The sequence below is a fragment of the Tursiops truncatus genome, chromosome 15 (assembly GCF_011762595.2).
Source record: "Tursiops truncatus isolate mTurTru1 chromosome 15, mTurTru1.mat.Y, whole genome shotgun sequence".
NCBI lineage: Eukaryota > Metazoa > Chordata > Mammalia > Artiodactyla > Delphinidae > Tursiops > Tursiops truncatus.
The window spans coordinates 42179922-42199434 of NC_047048.1; positions in this window are offsets into that span (position 1 = coordinate 42179922).

The window sequence follows — 19513 nt, forward strand, 5'->3', positions numbered from 1 at the left end:
TATTTACAATAGCCAGGAGATAGAAGCAACCTAAGTGTCCATCATCAGATGAATGGATAAAGAAGATGTGGCACATATATACAATGGAATATTACTCAGCCATAAAAAGAAACAGAATTGAGTTATTTGTAGTGAGGTGGTTGGACCTAGAGTCTGTCATACAGAGTGAAGTAAGTCAGAAAGAGAAAAACAAATAGCATATGCTAACACATATATATGGAATCTAAGAAAAAAAAAAAAGGTCAGGAAGAACCTAGGGGTAAGACGGGAATAAAGACACAGACCTACTAGAGAATGGACTTGAGGATATGGGAAGGGGGAAGGGTAAGCTGTGACAAAGTGAGAGAGTGGCATGGACATATATACACTACCAAATGTAAAATAGATAGCTTGTGGGAAGCAGCTGCATAGCACAAGGAGATCAGCTCGGTGCTCTGTGACCATCTAGAGGGGTGGGATAGGGAGGGTGGGAGGGAGGGAGATGCAAGAGGGAAGAGATATGGGAACATATGTATATGTATAACTGATTCACCTTGTTATAAAGCAGAAACTAACACACCATTGTAAAGCAATTCTACTCCGATATAGATGTTTATAAAAAAAAAAAAAGGATCCCCTATTGTTCTCCACCCTGTTTTGCAGAATTCAGGCTCTCTGCTCCCTCATAATGACTCATAGAGTGGGGAGTGTGTGTAAGTGTGTATGTGTTTAAGTGTGTGTGTCTGTGTGCATGTGTAGCGGTGTGTGTGTCTGTGTGCATGTGTGTTGCAGAGGGATGCATGGCCCAGCCTTGTGAAGCTTCCCTACTCGTCCCTGGAGAAGTCCACTCCACAGGTGACTTCCGTCCCGGTGGCCCAGCCAGTCCTCTGTGCGCCCTCTGAGTGACTGGAGCGTCCACGCTCCATCTGGAGGTTGAATGCTGCTTGGCGCTGTTTGCTCTTGGCTCTTGGGTCCGGGTGAGAGGACTGGCAGTACCTCAGGACGGGTGACCTTCTGGATGTTTCTGGATGGGGGCTACCTTTTGAAACGACGACACCCGAGACTGGGGACCGAGACACTCACCACAGTCAACCTGAAGGAGACACTATTCACCCCCCTTGCTGGGTTGGCACCTCCTCATTTTGAAAGACACACCTTGGACGTCCTCTTTGCAGTGCAACGATGGGCAGAGGGTGGCTCTTAGTAAATGTCACAGTAAAGTATGATAAATTAGTGAATAACCTATTGATTGGCAGGTTGAATAATTGATAGAGTGATAGTGAATGTTTAGTGATTTTGCCCGAGGTGAGCTGCATTTCCAGTAGGGGTCGCTGTCCATCATTCAGAAATGAGAGACAGTTGACCTTGTGTTTGTCCTGCGTGGACCCTGCATGAAGATCGCTTCAGAGGAAGGTCACCAGAATCCACGTGGAAGGTTCTGAGGGCCCGGAAGTCTCCTGTCGATGCCTGTCCTGCCCAAGGCACCAGCCACTAGCCTCGCGGAGGTGTGAGCAGTTGAAAAGTGGTTAGTGTGACTGAGCAACTAAATTTGTAATTTTATTTAATTTTAATTATTTTCAAATTTAGGTTTAAGTATGGGTATTCAGTTCAGTTCTTGGAAAACTTTTTGTTTTTTGCTGTACGCGGGCCTCTCACTGCTGTGGCCTCTCCCATTGTGGAGCACAGGCTCCAGACGCGCAGGCTCAGTGGCCATGGCTCACGGGCCCAGCCGCTCCGCGGCACATGGGTTCCTCCCAGGCCAGGGCACAAACCCGCGTCCCCTGCATCGGCAGGCGGACTCTCAACCACTGTGCCACCAGGGAAGCCCTCTTGGAAAACTTTTAAGTGCATTTAGACAACTTAGGTAGGCTAATCTACCTTTAAAACTGTAAATTTTATGAAATCTCAATACAGCCCAAATATTTCTGGTGAAACTTTATTGTCCTCATTGAGACATGCAGTAAGGATCAAGGACTTACTGGATTTCCAAGACATAGTAGGAGATCAAGAATGTGAGAATGTTCTAAATGTTGCTAAAATAAAAACATTAACATTCTTTAAGGAATGAAAGCAAGATCCAGAGTTTTGCAATGAAATAAACATGATGTTTAAGATACACTTCAAAATTACTCAGTACATGAAGAATTGGGAAAATCTCTGCTGCATGAGTAAAGACGATCAATAGATGACAACACACAGATGCTGGAATTTTCTGACAAAGATTTTCAAGCAGCTATTGTAGAACTGCTCCCCCAAAGCAGCTGTGAATGCTTCAAATGAATGGAAAAATAGATGGTCTCAGCAAAAAAAACAGTAGTTATGAACTCAATAGACAGATTTAATAACAGTAAAGACATGAAGGAGAAGAGTCATTATAATTGAAGATAAATCAATTTGTAAACTGCCTCTTACTTAGAAAGTTGCTCTTTAAACAACATTCTGTGAGAAATTCTTCTGAAAATTTCAGCTTTCTTTGTAGAACAATCACCCCGGGTTTATATCTTACCTGGCGGGATTTGCTTTTAAGAAAAACACACTGCCAGAGCTCTCAATGACCTGTCTCCCCAGCCAGACCCTAGGAATGAGTGAGGCATCTCATACATGTGCGATTACTTGGCTGTGATGCAGCCCAACATGAACAAGAAGGAACAAAGCAATAACAGATTCTTGAAAAGCAGGGCACCATGGGTTTAACTGATTTCACACTGTGCCCTGGCAGCACCAGGCTCTGGTGGGCTGGTGAACATAAGATGCAGCTGCAGACAGATGCCGGGCGACCTGCACATGCTGGGGGCACGCCTGGTGCTCAGACAGCCTTGTCTAATCGGTTCACTGTCAGGTTTCCAGGACCTTCCATGTGTCTGTAGCCCCAGCCTGGCCAGGCCCGCCCTGCCCCCTGGGTGGACAACCAGGAAGGCTCCCCATTCGTGTCAGTGTAGTCTCGAACTGGCTGTCCCTTCCCCACGTGTAAGCTACCATCTGGGACAACTTAGCCACTGACTGTTAGGGCCTTTGAAGCTTGATTATAGGAGAAGGGAAAACATCAGCTACAGCAGAGCCGTCTGCCCTGCTTGGGACACCAGTGCTATCTTCTTTCTCTCTCTCTTTCTTTTTTTAAACCCACGTATTTTTGATCATCTTCACGGAGGGACGTGGAATGGATTCTAGAATCCTCTCTCTTGAATGGAATGGACCCCACGTATGGCTATCTTCCAATCGCTGTAAAAACAGGTTTGTGAATACAATCATGTGGGTATGGGTAAGCTGGGACGAAGTGAGAGAGTGGCGTGGACTTATATATACTACCAAATATAAAATAGGTAGCTAGTGGGAAGCAGCCACATCCCCGCATCTAAAGGACCTTCCAGGCGCCCTGGCGGTGAGGCCGGGTCACATGGGGAAGTTCTAATCAGGTGTGTGAGTGGCAGTGATGGGTACCACCTCTTCATGTCCTGTGGTTCTGGGAGCTAAGGCAGCCTCTTAGACCAGAAGATGCCGTCCAGGCAACAAGAACTAAGAAACTGGTTCCTCGATGCCCTTGGACCGTATCAGTCTTGGCTTGCCTATGTATGAGCATTTAAGCAAGAGGGAAACAATCTTGTATCTTGTTTAAGTCACCATGTGTGGGACTGTTGGTGGTGGTGGTGTCATTAGAGCAACTGAACAAGTGTCCTAATTAATAATAGTATAGTACCTTAGTATAATTTTATGATACGTAATAATACTGTATAATGAGTGGACCCCATTCTGCCACCTTCCGTGCCTTCTCCCTTTCTCCACCCTCTTGCAGGAAACCACGCCCCTCACTTTCCTGCCTAAGCAGGTGTGCAGCACTGCTGGCTCTTCAGTATACCTGTAGTTTCTCACTTTCTCTGAAACAGAGGTGTTAGTTCCTAACCTAGCAGATATTTGAAGGAAAAGTCTTTCAAAGTCACTGTAAAGAGACTTTCCTTTATTTCAGCAATTTACTTACAGAAAATCTAGGAACTGAAATTGAAATAACTCTGACAGCCTTTGGGGTCAACCTTGAGGACCCAGTGGTCAGCATGGACCCCATGAAGCTTGCACTCTCTACGTAAGTCCACGTGAATAGCACAGATTAGAGCTGCACACATGAAATAGCACACATGAAAGCTGTGCAGACACAAGGGAAAAATCATAGACCAGGTGACTGGATATCGAAGAGTCGAGAATCCTGGAAGCAAGCAACCCAAGACGGGGGAAAGGAACGGCATGCAGCCTGGGGAGCTTTAAAGGCAAAGGCGTGGAGACAGGAGAGTGTTACACACTGGGGACCGCGACAGTAGGGGCAGCTGGCTTGGCTGAGCTGGGAGGTCAGACCCTGGAAGGCTCGGGGCAGGTGTTGGGCTACCATAGGCAGAAGATGCCATTTCTTCCAAGCATAATGTCTCTCTATTAAATGGATTCGAAACCCCTTGCTCTCATCAGACCCCCTTTTTGGAAATGTGATAGAACATTAGACTATAAAATTCCAGGCACGTCTAAAATTCCCAAGATGATATATAGGTTAAGCTTTGTTCACAAGGTGTCAAATCAGGCAGGTCAGACACCTCCCCAACCCGGAAGCAAAAATCATAATGAAGTGGGTTTCCGTGGCTTTTCCTGCGCGAGATGGCGGCTGGAGTTCTAGCTCTAAATCCCTCAGTGATGGAATCCAAATATCATCTATCTCTCTCCTCTGTGTCCTGGGGGTCAACCAAGCTGTGGAGGGGACGTCCCACCACCTCAGAGATGGGGGTCCCAGAACTTCTGTGCAGATTCTCCCACAGCACGCTCTCTCTGGTCTCACACCAACTCCCCCAAGTGGCTCTCTTCTCTCCTCCAAAACAGCCCGTGTCTCTTCCTCCTTCCTTCTTATCCGCAAGTGACTCCTCTTTCTGATCATGAAATTTCTCTGCTTAGATCACGGGCCAGGTCATACCCTTTGGGCTACCTGGCAAAGGAGAAGAGTTCGTCTTCTTTTCCCTCCCCCCCTATGATGGGGAGGGTGGACAGTTCCTCACCATCCTGCCTTGAAGTTTCTACGGCCATCTCGACTCTCAGCCCCTTTGTCTCCTAGTCTGAGCAACTTACACGACTTACGTTCCGTAGAGTTCTGCAGTGTGGATAATTCATGCCCTTGCTTACTCAAAACCACAATTTGATGAGTGTAATTTTTCATTTGTTGACTCTAGTGGTTGTGTTTTGAACGGATGGGCTTGTTAATGCACAGATGGCTGGACCCCTACTCCAGGGTTTGTAGGATACAGCCCGAGAAGGCACATTTCTAATGGATTCCTGGGTGGACTGTAGGATCACATTTTGAGAACAACTGTTCTAGGGCACTCCTGCCCTAAGAATGCCTTCGTGCTTTGCTGTGCTGTGAGAGCTTCTCTGATACTTCCTGATATGTTGGGCCTCCTCTTCTGCTCTGTCGAGTTTTGGACCGCACGTGGAGGGAAGATGTTGTCTCCAGGGTGTGCAGAGGAGAGAGGACAGTCGTAGGTGTCAGACAGGACAGCGACGCCCCTCTTCTCGGAGCCTTCCAGGGAGCTCAGGCAGCAGAGCCATTAAGTAAAAATCTTTTAGGAAACATTGACGTTGGATCTCCACTCATTGTTTGTTCTACAAACTTGGAATGCTCGCTCCATCCAGAAACCTCAAAATGACTTTGCCATTAACACCTGTGGTGAGTGGCAGGGCTTGCGTCACTAAGATGACCTGAGGAAAACGGCTGCCTCACCTTGAACAGAGGAGGTATTAAGAGTTTGTGAGGTACCAGCACTCACAGTCTGATAAACCGCGAAGCCTCTCCCATGCCTCCACTCCCTGTGTCGCCTCCACTGATCTCTTTACGAAAGACATTTTCAAAGACCAAATGTCAACTGTAGGGCTATGGATGTCACCAGGAAAGGGGAAAGAGAAAATACTTTGCATTGTTGTCAGATGTTTGCATCATGAACACACAATGACACGTTTTATGTATTTTACTTGAGGGATCAGACCACATGGCGTTTACCCTTGCTCTTTGTGCCAAGTGAGTCAGATTGGATGGAAAGGATAATTTGTTGGAACGGATGGGTCGGTGGCACTGAAAGCAGCTGTTGGTGACTCACGACAGTGGGGGTTACAGGCAGCTGGGGAGCTGGTCTCTGCTGTCCACCTGTCCTGGCTCTGAGTGCCTTCAGGGCAATCGCTGTATCAAGATATCCAGAGCTTGCCTCTAGAATGCTGGGACATGCCACCAGGCAGCCCTGTGGGTCTGGAAATAGTCACAGTGTGTGTCCAGTCAGCACCAGAGAGCAGGTGGCCATGCCCTTTCTCATAATACAGTGCATGGCTTTGTTCAGCTCTGGCGTCAGGGCTTGGTTGGTTTTGATGAACATACAGTCCAGGCTCAGCTCGTATTTTCTTCAAGAATTTGGAGGCTATACTTGCCCATCATGATTTTTTGTAGCTCAGAGCTCTTTAGAGGTGCTTTCTAGGGTATCTTTTCAATGTTCTTTGAAGGAGGTTGGTAAGTGTTACAATAATATCTCTTTTGAATATGTAACTACTATTCACTACATGTGGCTATTATGAAGATGAATAGTAATAATTATTCTAAGAACTTTCCAAATACTAACTCATTTACTCCTCAAACCAATCCAATGAAGTCAGTGCCATTTCTATGCCTATCATACAGATGAGGAAACTGAGGCATCACATGTGACCTGCCCAGGGTCACACAGCTAGTAAGTGGCGTAGGCAGGGCTCGAAGCCAGGGATTCAAATATCAGACCCCATGCTCTTAACTACTACATGAAACTACCGATTGTTTTGCTGATGAGATTTGATTGGCAGAAGCCACGTGCAAACTTGTTACTGAACCCACTGGAATCAAAAGCACATGTGTAGCACAGGGAGATCAGTTCGGTGTTTTGCGATGACCTAGAGAGTGGGATAGGGAGGGTGGGAGGGAGGCTTAAGAGGGAGGGGATATGGAGATCTATGTATGAGTACGGCTGATTCACTTTGTTGTACAACAGAAACTAAAACAGTATTGTGAAGCAATTATACTCCAATAAAGATCTATTAAAAAAAAAGCACGTGTGTGTTTCTGGACAGAGAGGAGGTGAAGTCAGTGCTTCTTGAAAGCCTCTCACTTCTTTCCATTGTTTTAGAATCAACAGATTCCTTAGCATGGTCTTCCTAGGCCGTCTCCCTCGCCTCCCTCCCTAGCTACGTAGGACCGCCCCGAAACATGCGAGGGACATCCACACTCTGTTCTTTTGCTTATAACATCACTTCATCCCGGAAGAGGTTTCCTTCTCATGCCCTGTTTGCATACCTTTAACTTGGGAAAATTCCTTTTACAGTTTCCCGATCTGACTGCCTTGTTTGGCTTCAGATAAGTTGAGATTAGGCTTCGTGAACCCTCAGGTTTATTGAGAGTGGTCCAGGGTGGCTGAAGCCCTTATGCTGGCCATTTCCAGCCCTACCTGTTTATCTCGATGTGCCATGTAAATATCACTTGTTCCTTTGCCTTTCTCTGAGCTGCTCTGTGTGCAGGGATCTGATGGATGTGGACTTCCACACCCAAGCTCCCTGGAAGGATGTCCAAGCACAGGGCAAGAGGCGGAGTATTTTTCCCCCACTCCCTCCCTGACTTGGCCTGCAGTTCTGGCAGCAGCATCCTTCCCTCCCGAACCAGAGCTGACCTGGCAGCCCCTCTTCCGGCTCCCCATCTCCCACGGTGCTTGTTCCCGGGGGCCTCCCTCTCCCTTGTTGGGTCACTCTGTCCATAGCATGTCTGTTGCTCCTTCATCAAAATCTCCATGTTCAAACCATAGGGTGAATCCTGTCTCCTGCTGGGACCCTAACCCATGCAACCCCTTCCTCCAGCACTGTGTCTGGACTTGGTCGTGCAGCTCACAAATGGTCACTACACACATAGCCCACATCCCCACTTATAGGAACACAAGACATCTTTGAAAGCATTGGCATTCCAATGTCAGCTCAAGGGTCCATCTGATTCTTGGAAAGGTGTGGTACTAGGTTCCTTCTACTCCCCTCCCCTACCACACCCTCTGAGTGGTAGGTCACAGGGACAGGTCACATCCTCCCTTTAGCCAGAGCAAAACCCAGGGGTCCTTGGCTTATTCTTCTTCCTTTAATAACTACATGATTGTTGATACATTTGTCCTCTCTGGAAGTGTATTAGTTCTACCAGGGGAGGACGGGTATCTTGAAGACTAGTTCAAAATAAATGCTTCTCGAGTCAATGAATGCATACATGAAAGACATCTGACATGACTTGGGGTCCGTTGTGTAGCCACAAAACCAACAAAGGTAAATTGTCATCACCCGGATCCTCAAAACTTTAAAAGACACCAGCTCTCCTTCCCGTGGTCCCCTGGTGTGTTGCAGCACATTCAGAGGCCCCATCCTCTCTTTGGCCTGCTTCCTTCCGGGCCACGTCTGGAGGACAGTGAGCCATTGAGCGCCTTACCCCAGCTGGACGCCCAGCTGAGCAGAGAAGACCAGTTCCCGACACCCAGCCCAGCCCTCTCTTAACCAAACCACATGGGCTGTTTTCCTCTGCCCGCCTTGGACAACTCAGCTCTTCTTGGCTCAGACACCACTGATCCCTTTCCCGGGATACACACCCACCTGCTCCCCCGAGCCAAGTTGTGTTAGGCATGTGGCTTTTCTTGGAATGCTCAGTCACCTCGGAGCGCAGGTCCCTTGGCCCAGGGCGGGAGAATTTGCGTTGACGAATTCCCACACGATGGACCCGTGTGAGTCTCCAAGGCCTCAAGCAGGCCAGAGACTGCAGATTTTCTTGAACTGCCTTATGCTGTGCACAGTTGACAGGAAGGAGAAATCCAAGTTTGGAGGGTATAACCCTTCTTCATAGTAAACCTATTTTAGAGCTAACCAAGACATACAGGCCACCGTGGATTCAATACAACCAGAAAACGTGTGAATCTTCAAGGACAGCCAATGCTGCCCATACTCACTTTTTGGTCTTCTTCTCCTTCCCCTCCCTCTCCTCCTCCCTTCTCCCCTCCTTCTTCTCCTTTTCAATACACCACTTATTTGCTGGTGCATAATAAAGTAAACAGAAAACGAATAAGCTGTGGAATTTGAAGGAGAATTTTTTAAGCTAGAGATCTGAAGGAGGAAAGGAAGGCCACAAAAACTGCATAAACAGTTAAGGCAAATACTTTAGACCAAAATAGCCAGTCTACTGCAGCTGGGAGATGGATGCCACTGGTGGTAAGGAGGAAAAAGAGGATTAAATTGATCAAAATAGGGTTTGGAGATGGCAAAGCATTTTATTTTTTGTAATGTCTCTTCAGAAAGAGGTATGATGTGAAGTTACACTTTTGTGTGAGCAAACATTTGAAGCTTCACTGTCTGTTGCTACCTTGTCTGGGCTTTACATTAGACATTGGTTATAAAATGTGCTTTTCTTGATATGTATGTATATATACATACACATATATATATATATATATATATATCAATAATATATATATGCTTCTTTTCTTGTTGAACCATGGTAGTAAAAATGATTAGTGGAGTTGAAATCTGCAGCAATGCCCAGATCACTTGCTACAGTGTTTAGGATAGCTGAAATATGCAATAATTGATTTTAACATGCACTGTAATTGGTCCCAGATGCATCGCTGTCAACTGTGATGCGTCGTAATTAAACTGACATGTTCAAAAACTGGCCACTGAAATGAGTACTCACTGAATTTTCTGACTGCAGGCAGCTGCTGCTTCTCTGCCCCTGGTTTCCCACTCAGGACCCATGTCCCTGGGTTCCATTCGCCTGCTGGCCTCCTCCATATTTTCTCTATTTTACCTCCTTAAATTTTCAGTGACCTCCTTGAGTGAATTCAGGCTCTTTCCCCACGTTCGTTTTCACATGGTCACATATTTCCGCAGTGATAGATCACTGTGCAATTTCCTAAGTCATCATAAATCAGATCGAAAATTGTGAGACTAGTCAAGAACTCGATAGAAAGTAAGACACAGCAACAGATCCATAAAAGTTCCATATTTTAGCACGTCCATCCCCAGTCGAGCCACACTTGAACTCTTACTAGGAAATTCAATTAGGGGAAGAAAGCATAGTGGGTAACACATGTCCACCTCCTGTCCCCAATCGTATAAATGAAAATGTTCCTACTTATGATAATCTTTTCTTACTTCTATGGTCATCAGAAGGCTTATGTGCACTCAGGATGGTCTTACCTTGGCAGCTTGATTATCTTTCTTTTTTCTTTTATGAAAGCAGCATGATATAGTTGAAAGGGCATTGAACTAGGGTCTGGGGGCCCTGGGATCTCCATGACCACTAATAGTGTTGGTAAAGCCCTCCAAGTGTCAGCTTTCTTCCTGGAAAAATGGGAAAGATAATACACTTTCTAATAGATTTAGAACAATACATGATGATCTACAAACATGAATAGATTCACGGCCCTTCAGTTTCTGAAATCTTTATTCTGAATCAGCATGAACCATGTCTGTCTTTGGACTTCGTATTACCATAATTTACTGTTTTGATTTAATGAAGAACTTCATCCCTTCCCTGCCCCTACCCTGTGCCCCAATGTCATATCTCCTCTAAACTGTTAATCACACGGGTAGGTCCTGTGATGGCAAAACATTTAATAACAAAAGTTAGTTCACACCCATCCATAGTTGATGAGAGTGGCATTGACTATGAATCACCATTGCACCATTTCTACGAGGAGCGGGATAGCCATTTCCCCATCATTTGCTTAAGGGGCAACATCCTTCCACTGATTTCAATCATGTGACACTGGTGGGGCTCCCTTATGTGCTTACAGTAAGTTAGAGTTGGCCAATCGTGATGTCTCTTTTGTCTGTCAACAGAACGTAGTCCAAGCTGTGGCCATCTGACCAAGCTGGACCAATAAAAGTTCTTCCATGAGCTTTGATAGCCAAAAGTTGTGAGACAAGCTTTTCTCAATCCAAGGAAATGAGTCATGAGGATATAAGCCTGGTGATTCTCCATCACAAGAGGGATGCCGTGCTGTCCACCTGATGAAGGAAGGTGAGATCGAGGTCCATACACAGGGAAGAGCAGAGTTAACAGGAAATACTAATGAAAGGCTTTGGAAACCATCAGGTGAGTCTGTCAGGTGAGTTCTAGGAGAGAAGAACATACTCCAGTTCCCATTGTATTATTTTTGGTGAAATCTTATAAAAGCCACACAACCTGTGATTAAGGAGGAACTGGATTGAAGGGGTCCTTTATCTCCCTCTGTCTTCTTAAGCTTTAGTTTCTTAAGGGGAAGAGTCTCTATTTATGTCCCAGCTCTGAGTAGGATGGGACATAAATAGAGACTGCTGCTTCATAGATGTCCTGACAAAGATGTCTCAGCTTCCAGAATGTTCCTCTCTACCCCACTCCCTGGTCAACACAATTTTGGGCCCACAAGACTTGCCCAAGAGTTTTGATCAACCTTTGGATGGTGTGTGGTACCTCTACAGTGCTTCTCAAACTTGGGGTGCATCCAACCCCCCAGAGAGCTTGTGAGAACAGATTGCTGGGCCCGACCCCCAAAATTCTGATCCAATAGATCTGGTTGCAGTGGAGAGTCTGCACTTTGAGTAAGTTCCTAGGATATAGTGAGGGTGCTGGTCTGTGGACCACACTATGAGAATCACTGCCAGGATGAATGTCATGTTGGACTGAAAGTTGGGAGACTCAGGTCTTCTCCCCTTAGGCAATTCACCAGTTGTCTGTGGGCCTCACTTTAACCATGTCTAAGATGGGAGATTTGATCCAGGTGATCTATAACTTTCCTTTGATGTGCTCTAAGTCCACCAGCAGTTCATCAGGTTCTATAGGGGAAGACTGTATGGTCATTATGAGGCTTCTTCCTTTTCCTTTTAAGAGAGCTATGATTTAAAAAAGACAACATCTAACTTCTGCAAAAATGGTGGAGATGGTCAGAGAGCAGCCACTGAATGGGGTAACTATTAGATGTTGTGAATTCCAAGGCCCTGACAAATTACTCTGCCACTGAGCAATGTTTTTCACCTGAAGGATATACTGTCTTATAGCAGTTTGTTCATGAATCAGGCACTCATTCTAGAATTGAACCCCTCCTCTTGCCACGTTCTGCTCCTCCCCAGAAGCTCTTCTGGGCATGCAGCCAGCAGAAGGTTTGAGAGGTTATGTCCGGAACCCAAGGGGTTGTTAGAGAAGAGATGGATCACAGTAGCTTCTAGGAGATCCCACTTAAATTTGAAAAGAAAGAGAGAAAGGGACTGAATTGATCTTCTAAAGTGAAAAAGAGAAAAATCGTTGAGTCCGGGTTTTTCTCTGAGACTCCAAGTGCCTGCACAAAATTACATCCCACCAGCAACATCAAATGACCGCCTTATGAGTGTGAACAGGAAACTGTGGCTATAACAGTTTCCTTGCCCCTTCCTTTACTTCTGAGGAAGAGTAAGTGATGGATGTAAAGAAAAATAAAGAAATAATTTAGGAAATAATTTCTTTTCACATAAGAGCCAATTTATGACAGCCTAATAATATTGCTAATCAATGAGTATCATAGAGCATTCATTAATTCATTCAATATACATGGGTTGGGTGTTTAACATCCCCTAGCAGTGTGTGGGGGACAGCAGGAAATCAAACTGTAACAAGATCATGTCCACATTCGAGGGGCTTCCAGTCTAGAGGAAAGATGCCAAGTAAACAGGCAATTTCATGAGTTCCAAAAGGAATGAACCCCAGGAACCAGGAGAGAGGCATGGTCTGCAGTGAGGTGGGTATCAGCAAATGTTCCCTGTGGAGAGTGAAGGGCTCAAGCTTGTGTGGAGGTTGGGTCCGACAGCAAACAGTTATTCTTTTCAGACACAGGCTCTAAGAGGTGAAGTCATGAAACTGCAATAGTTTGGACAGGACTGCTGGCTCGGATTGAGGCTGCAGGGGAAAGCAGAAGCACCTAGTGGGTGCCTTTTGACACATTGGTTCAGAACTGCTCCCCATTCCCCAAGGCTTTGATTTTTATTGGCAAGATGAGATGAGGGATCATGGAATTAACATCCATTGTCAGCGAGGGAAGTGTGTGGGCTCAGAGTCCTTCCGTTCCCTTGCTCATGTGCTTTTATGATGCTTTGCCTCACTTCCCAGGCAGGGATCCTTCATCACCTCCATCCCTAACTCCTTCTCTTCTGGCTTTACTTTGAAGCTTAACACTGAGTGGCCTCCTTCCTCTAGGTATGAATTGATTTTAAAATAGATGAAATAAGCATGACTAATGTCTGTAGAGAAACAAGATAGTTAAAGGAGGAGAAGGGAAACTCCGGAGTTTGCTACAGGTTGGAGAATGAGTTTTCTATTTTGGAGGACCTGGATCTTCTTCTCAAATGATGATTGTTGAAATCACATTAGGCCAAATAAGTTTTAGGTCCTTGGACTTTCCCTGCCCTAAAAGGAAGAAACTTTTGCAGTAGAAGAACCATTTCTGAAGGACCCAGAAGCCTTTTTGGTACATTCTCCAACTTCATAGTTGTCAATAAACTTAATTCTTTCTGGAAAACAGAATAACTGCAAGGAAAAATCTATACCCTAGAAGAGTGTAACCAGTCTTGGAAACAACAAAACCTTCATCCTGGTGATCACGGCCACCATCATTTCCAACATACCCATCACTCTGCTGAGTATTGGGTAACATGTGGCACCTCAGGGAAGGCAAATAACTTTAAATCACAATCCCTGCCCTCAAGAAACAGGTCATATTGGAGGGCTGACATCCACATGCAAAGATTTATAATAATAAAAGGTAGCTCATGGGAAGTCATCATGACCTGTGAATGGCTTGCGAGGCTCTGGCACACCATTCTGCACATTTTCAGGTTTCAGAATCTGCAGGCATTGAATATGTCGCTGTCATAGTGTGACTAAGCAGAAAAGTGAGGCTTCTGTTTTAACTCTTCAACATTTTGCTTTCAGCTCGAGAACTTTCAAAGGACAACCTGATTTGGACCAAATCTGATATATTACTAGAGCCTATCAAGTTACACGTAATGTTCCACGTGTTATTTAGGCTGATATTTTGTAAGAATGTTCCGGAATGAAGCTGAGTACAGGCTACAGTATGAACATCCACATAACCTGTGCCCTGTGATTAAAGAGAGGCCAAAACAAGAAATACTCCTCCGTGTAATTTCAGAGGAACGGAAATTCAAGAAACGAGCAATGGAACGTACGGACAGCTCAGACGCCCATTAACTGTCTTCCCGTGACCAGCTCTGAGCTGTGGAAGTTTCGGAAGGCAGGGGGCGCTCCTCTGAGAGCATCTCCAGGGGCTTTCTGAGATGAGTGGCCATTGTTTACACCTGTGCTTCTCACACTGTACTGTGCACATGAATCATTGGGATCGTGTGAGATTCACGTTCAGATTCAGTGGGTCCAGGTGGACCTGAGCCTCCGGTGGCTGACAAGCTCCCAGCCATGCTGACGTCTCCGTCCTCAGACCACACTGAGAAGCATGAGTGTAGAACAAGGTAGAACGATGTTAGAAGGCGCAGCGTGAAAGCGAGGACCCATCTGCTCAAGAAACAGAAAATCGGCGATTAGATGCCGAGGCTCCTGGGTAAGGCGGCCGGGAGGTGGAACCAGCTCCCCCAGGACCAAGCAGGCCAGACCCATCCCCCGGGGCTGCCTCTGGCATTGAACCCGGCTCTGCTTCAGGCCCTCAGGACCTGCTGGGCTCTCCCGCTGTGCAGGGTCAGGACTTGGGCAGGTTGGATGCTGTAGCGGAGAGAGGGTGATGCTCTGCCCCACCCCCCTGACCTGGCGGATGACCCGGGATCTTCCCGGAGCACACGGTGCACGGGGCACAGGCGGGAAGCCCAGCTCTCCTGGGTGGAGGGGCGTCCCTGTCCCTACACCCCCCAAACGATGACCCTACATCTGCTTGTGGACAGCTGAGAAATGAACAAGAAAGGGCCATCTCAGTTTAGCCCACCTACACGGAGAAGAATCCAGAACCCACTTTCCACTCTCCTTTCGTAGGCCACTTCTCAGGAGGCTCAGGACCCTGCCCCCTTCCAGAAAGCCCCTTGACTCCCTGAAGCTGGCTCAGTGCTTTCTTTCCCAAATAGGAGAGGAAAGGGTAGCTCTAGGCCTGTGCATCTCCAACTTTGACCCGCATGGAATCTCCTGGGGAAATGTTAATATCATATCCTGTCTGCAGGTCTGGGTGGAACCCAGGAGTCTGCATTTATAATGATGCTGCCGCTGCCTGGCTCCATCTCCAGGAGCGAGGGGACCATCCTCAGGCATCTCCTGAGCCAGGGATGAGGTATCTCTCAGTCCCAGGGCTGCTGGCCCCAGGGAGCTGTGCAGCTGTTTAAGGTGTGAATCTCAGTGCCCAGCAGAGTGGGGCAGGGCCGGATAAGAGCATCTTTCTTTGTAGTAACTGCAGCCACCAGCGCAGCTTACAGATGGGTAGGTTTCCCAGGGTGTGTTGAGTTTGTTGTCGCTGATTTGTCTTGCATATTGGGGAAGCTTCTGAAAGAGGGAAGGAAAGTCGCTCCAGAACCCCTCAGCTCCTGACTCCTCAGCCCTGGGCTCCCTTCTGCCTCTTGTTGACACGTTCTGAGCTCTTGGGCTGATTTCCAAATTCCCAAAGTTCAAGTGTGGAAAAAGCCAACTAATCCTCTGGAAAATCTCCTGATGTATATTTTTCTTTAAAACTCTGGGCCGGTTTTAAACTTAGCACTCTCTAAACCGTGCTCACCAGGCATTACTGTTGTGGACGCACGTTGCTCTGTTTCCCAGAGAACTCCCCTCCTCCCGCCCGATATTGACACCGGATTCAGGATGGAGTTTGTCAGGGCCTGTAGCGTGTTCCCTCTACACCATTAACTCGGTTCGGTTAGTGCATTGGAAGTAGGAAGACTGATCCCCGCATGATATTCTGACTGTCAGACCTGATTTGAGCTGATTTCTCATTGAGTATTCCATATCAAAGGCTCAGCTAATAGAATTACAGGACATTAGGATTTCCAATCTGGAAGGGACCCTGGAGATCATTTAGTGCTGCCTGCTCACTTTACAAATGAGGAAACTATATTTTTCACTCTTAAGAACTTGAGCAAATACCCAGCTTTTGATATGCACATGCATGTGCCCTTGCTGTTCCGATGTAAGGAGTTCTGCATGGGGGTAAAAGGTGCCAAAAACAGGTCCCTCCTATTTAGTTATCCTTGATCTTGGCTTTCCCTTCCTCAAAGACTGTTATATCCACCCTCTGGACAGCACGCACTTTGCAATAATATGCAAATGCTTTGGCTCCTGACAATAGCTGGAAAAGAAGTGTGATGTTTTTACTTAAAGGACATTTTATACAGTTTAATAGTGACTGCATCTCTGGCATTTATAACAGATGTTATCCCACTGCAGGCAACTTTTTCTAAGTCATGTAGCTGGATTTTAGCTGCTGAAATTTTCTGTATCATTTGGTGATCATATTTCATTTCAGACTTCTGAACGCAACAGATTGTCCACCTGGATTCCATTTTGCCACATTTTATTGATGGCCTGACTCAGATCTTTCAAGTTTGTGCTCATTGACCTTGAAGGAGTAGCTTGTTGTTTAAATTTTATGACACAGAGATGTAAACGGCCTGCAAATTATGCAACGCAACGGTGATGAACAATGAGTTAGGACGTTCCATTAATATTGATTGCCTGGAGTTAAGGGATTAATAAGAACTGTTACACTGTACCCATTTCTGGGACAAACATCCCCAATGAACTTTACTACAAGCACATGTGTAATGAGTGAGAACATTTGTGTGTGCAAATCTGAGCTCCGTGTAGAGATATTACACTGTTCCCCTTATGCCTTCCTGTCGCTGCTCTAGTTCTAGAAATAATGGCACCTTCCCCCTTCCAGCCCTGTTTTTCTGGGTGACCTAAGACAGCCACGCCCATCAGCGTGGCCCATCACTGAAGACCTGAATGACAGCGATGGAAACTACAGAGAGGAAAATAAAAACACTACCCATAGCCCCTTCTCACCACGAGAAACATCCCGCAAACCCAAACTGAAGGACATTCCTACAAAATTCCTGGCCAGCAACTCCTCAAGACTGCCAGGTCATGGAAAACAAGGAGAGTCTGAGAAATGGTCACAGTCTAGAGCAGGTGAAGCAGACATGACAACTGATGCCACGTGGGGCCCTGGATGGGGTCCTGGGACAGAGAAGGACAGGAGAGGAAAACCAGAGAAACCTGGATAATGTGTGGACTTGAGTTCATAATGATGGGTCAGTAACAGTCTGCAAGCTGTGATAAATGTACCATATTAGTGTAAGATGTTGAGAGTAGGGAAACTGGGTTTTGGCTGAATGTGAACTTTCTTTACTATCTTCACCACTTTTCTATAAATCTGAAACTATTCTGAAAGTAAAAGTGTATTAAAAATAATACTTTGTTGTCGTGTCCTTTCAGCCATGATGGAAATGTCACTAGAAAGGCTGACCTCAAATGAGTGTCTGGGTCATGTCAGGCTTTCACCTCCATCATCTCCTTAAATCCTTAGAACAACTCTATGAGATATTGATTATTCTCCCCACTTCACAGCTTTGAATGAGAAAACAATGTGCATGAATATTGTTCACCAGTCCGATTTGTGTGAATCTGAGGTCCAGAGAGAACGATCTGTTGTTTGTTGATTGAAATCCCCTGGCTCAAACGTGGCAGAGCTGTGATCTGAACCTTGTTCATCTGACTCTAAAGCACACGTTTATTTCAGTTCCCCACATGGTCCCCAGAATCATGGCCTCAGAGATGGGGCAGAGTTGGGGGAAATGGGAAGGGATGGGTGGGGTCAGGCTGTGTGGACCCTGCTGCTACGTGTCTGCCATCTGGGGCCATTGGAGCTTCCTGGGGAGGCCCTTCGGCCTCTATTTTTGCCAAGGGCTGGGGTCCAGGTCTGCTCTAGATTTCGTTCCACAAATATTCAAAAAGAAGCCCCCCCCCAGATTTCGTTCCACAAATATTCAAAAAGGAGCCCCTCCTGCAATGACAGACCCAGGATGGAGGAGCAGGTGCCGGCTGTGGTAGCAACACTGAGAACCTCCTGGAAGGAAGTGTACATGACTTCATGGGACCCCAGGGAACCCACGCTGCATCCTCAGAATCTCCACCCCTGGCTGTGCATCTGTGTCATCAGGGGGCCTAAGAATGTCCAGAGCCCTGGTCCCTGAGATCCTGACTCAGAAGATGAGAAGAGGGCCCAGAAATCTGTATTCAGTACTGTGTGTTGGTGCTTTAGCCATGAACCACTGTGTTCCAAATCTGAACCTCAGAAAGTCTGCCCTTGTTCTCGCCTGAAGGGAACGGCAAGCTCCACTCAACACTCTTGGCTGTTAAGTAATTTACTGTTTAGACTAGGAGTCCACAAATGATACCTGTGGCCAAATGGCCCACAGCCCCACCTATTTTGTAAATAAAGTTTTATTGGACCCAGACACAGTATTTGTTTATGTGTTGTCTCTGGGTGCTTTCCTGTTACTATGGCATAGTTGGGTAGTTGTGACAGAGACCATATGGTCCACAATCCTAAAATAATTATCTGACCCTTTACAGAAAAAGTTTGCTGACCTATGGTGTGGAAGATGGAAAGGTATGTGGATTAATAATTAGTCACAGTAAAAGGCAAAGGAGTCCCGCTGCTCTCAAGTTTCCAAGCACCTAAGAATCCCCTGGGGTGCTTATCTAAAAATCCCCATTCTGAGGCCCACCCCTGGAGACTCTGATGTAGCAGGTCAGACTGAGGCCCAGAAATACGCATGTTTAGCAATGCTTTCAGTACACAGTCCTAAACATTAAGAATATTGACATCGACAGCAGCTGGACCCGGGTCCCTAACCACCTCTAGAGGCTTGGATGTGTCTAAATATTCTTGCATATTATATTTGGACCTAAATTTATAAGATAAAACTAAATATCGAGAATTATCAAAACAAGGAATTAAAAGCGTTAGCTCTGTTTATTCAAGGTATGAATAAAAAATAGAAGATTTGGACAAGAAACAGATATTTAGTGAATGTCTGATGAGCAACGAATGCCAGCTTTCTGCTTCTGACATGCTTTTAAGAGCTTCACTGAGGTGTAGCAGATATGTAATAAACCGTACTTATTTAAAGTGTATAATGGGATACACTTTGTCCTGTGAAACCAGCATTACAATCAAGATAATGCACAAACCTATCACCCCCAAAGTTTCCTTGTGCCCCTTTACAATCCTTCCCTTTGCCCATTCCTGCAACTGTAAGAAGCAACCACCTATCTCCTTCGTTTATGAATGAGATCTTCTTTTATGAATCTATAGTGCTTTCTGGCACTATAGATCTATAGAAGAACTTGCATTACCTAGAATTTTATAGAAATAAGTATCATATGGGTGGTAGGCTTTCTTAGTTTGGTTTCCTCCACTCACTATAATTTTTCTGAGATTCATTCATGGTGTTGCACGTA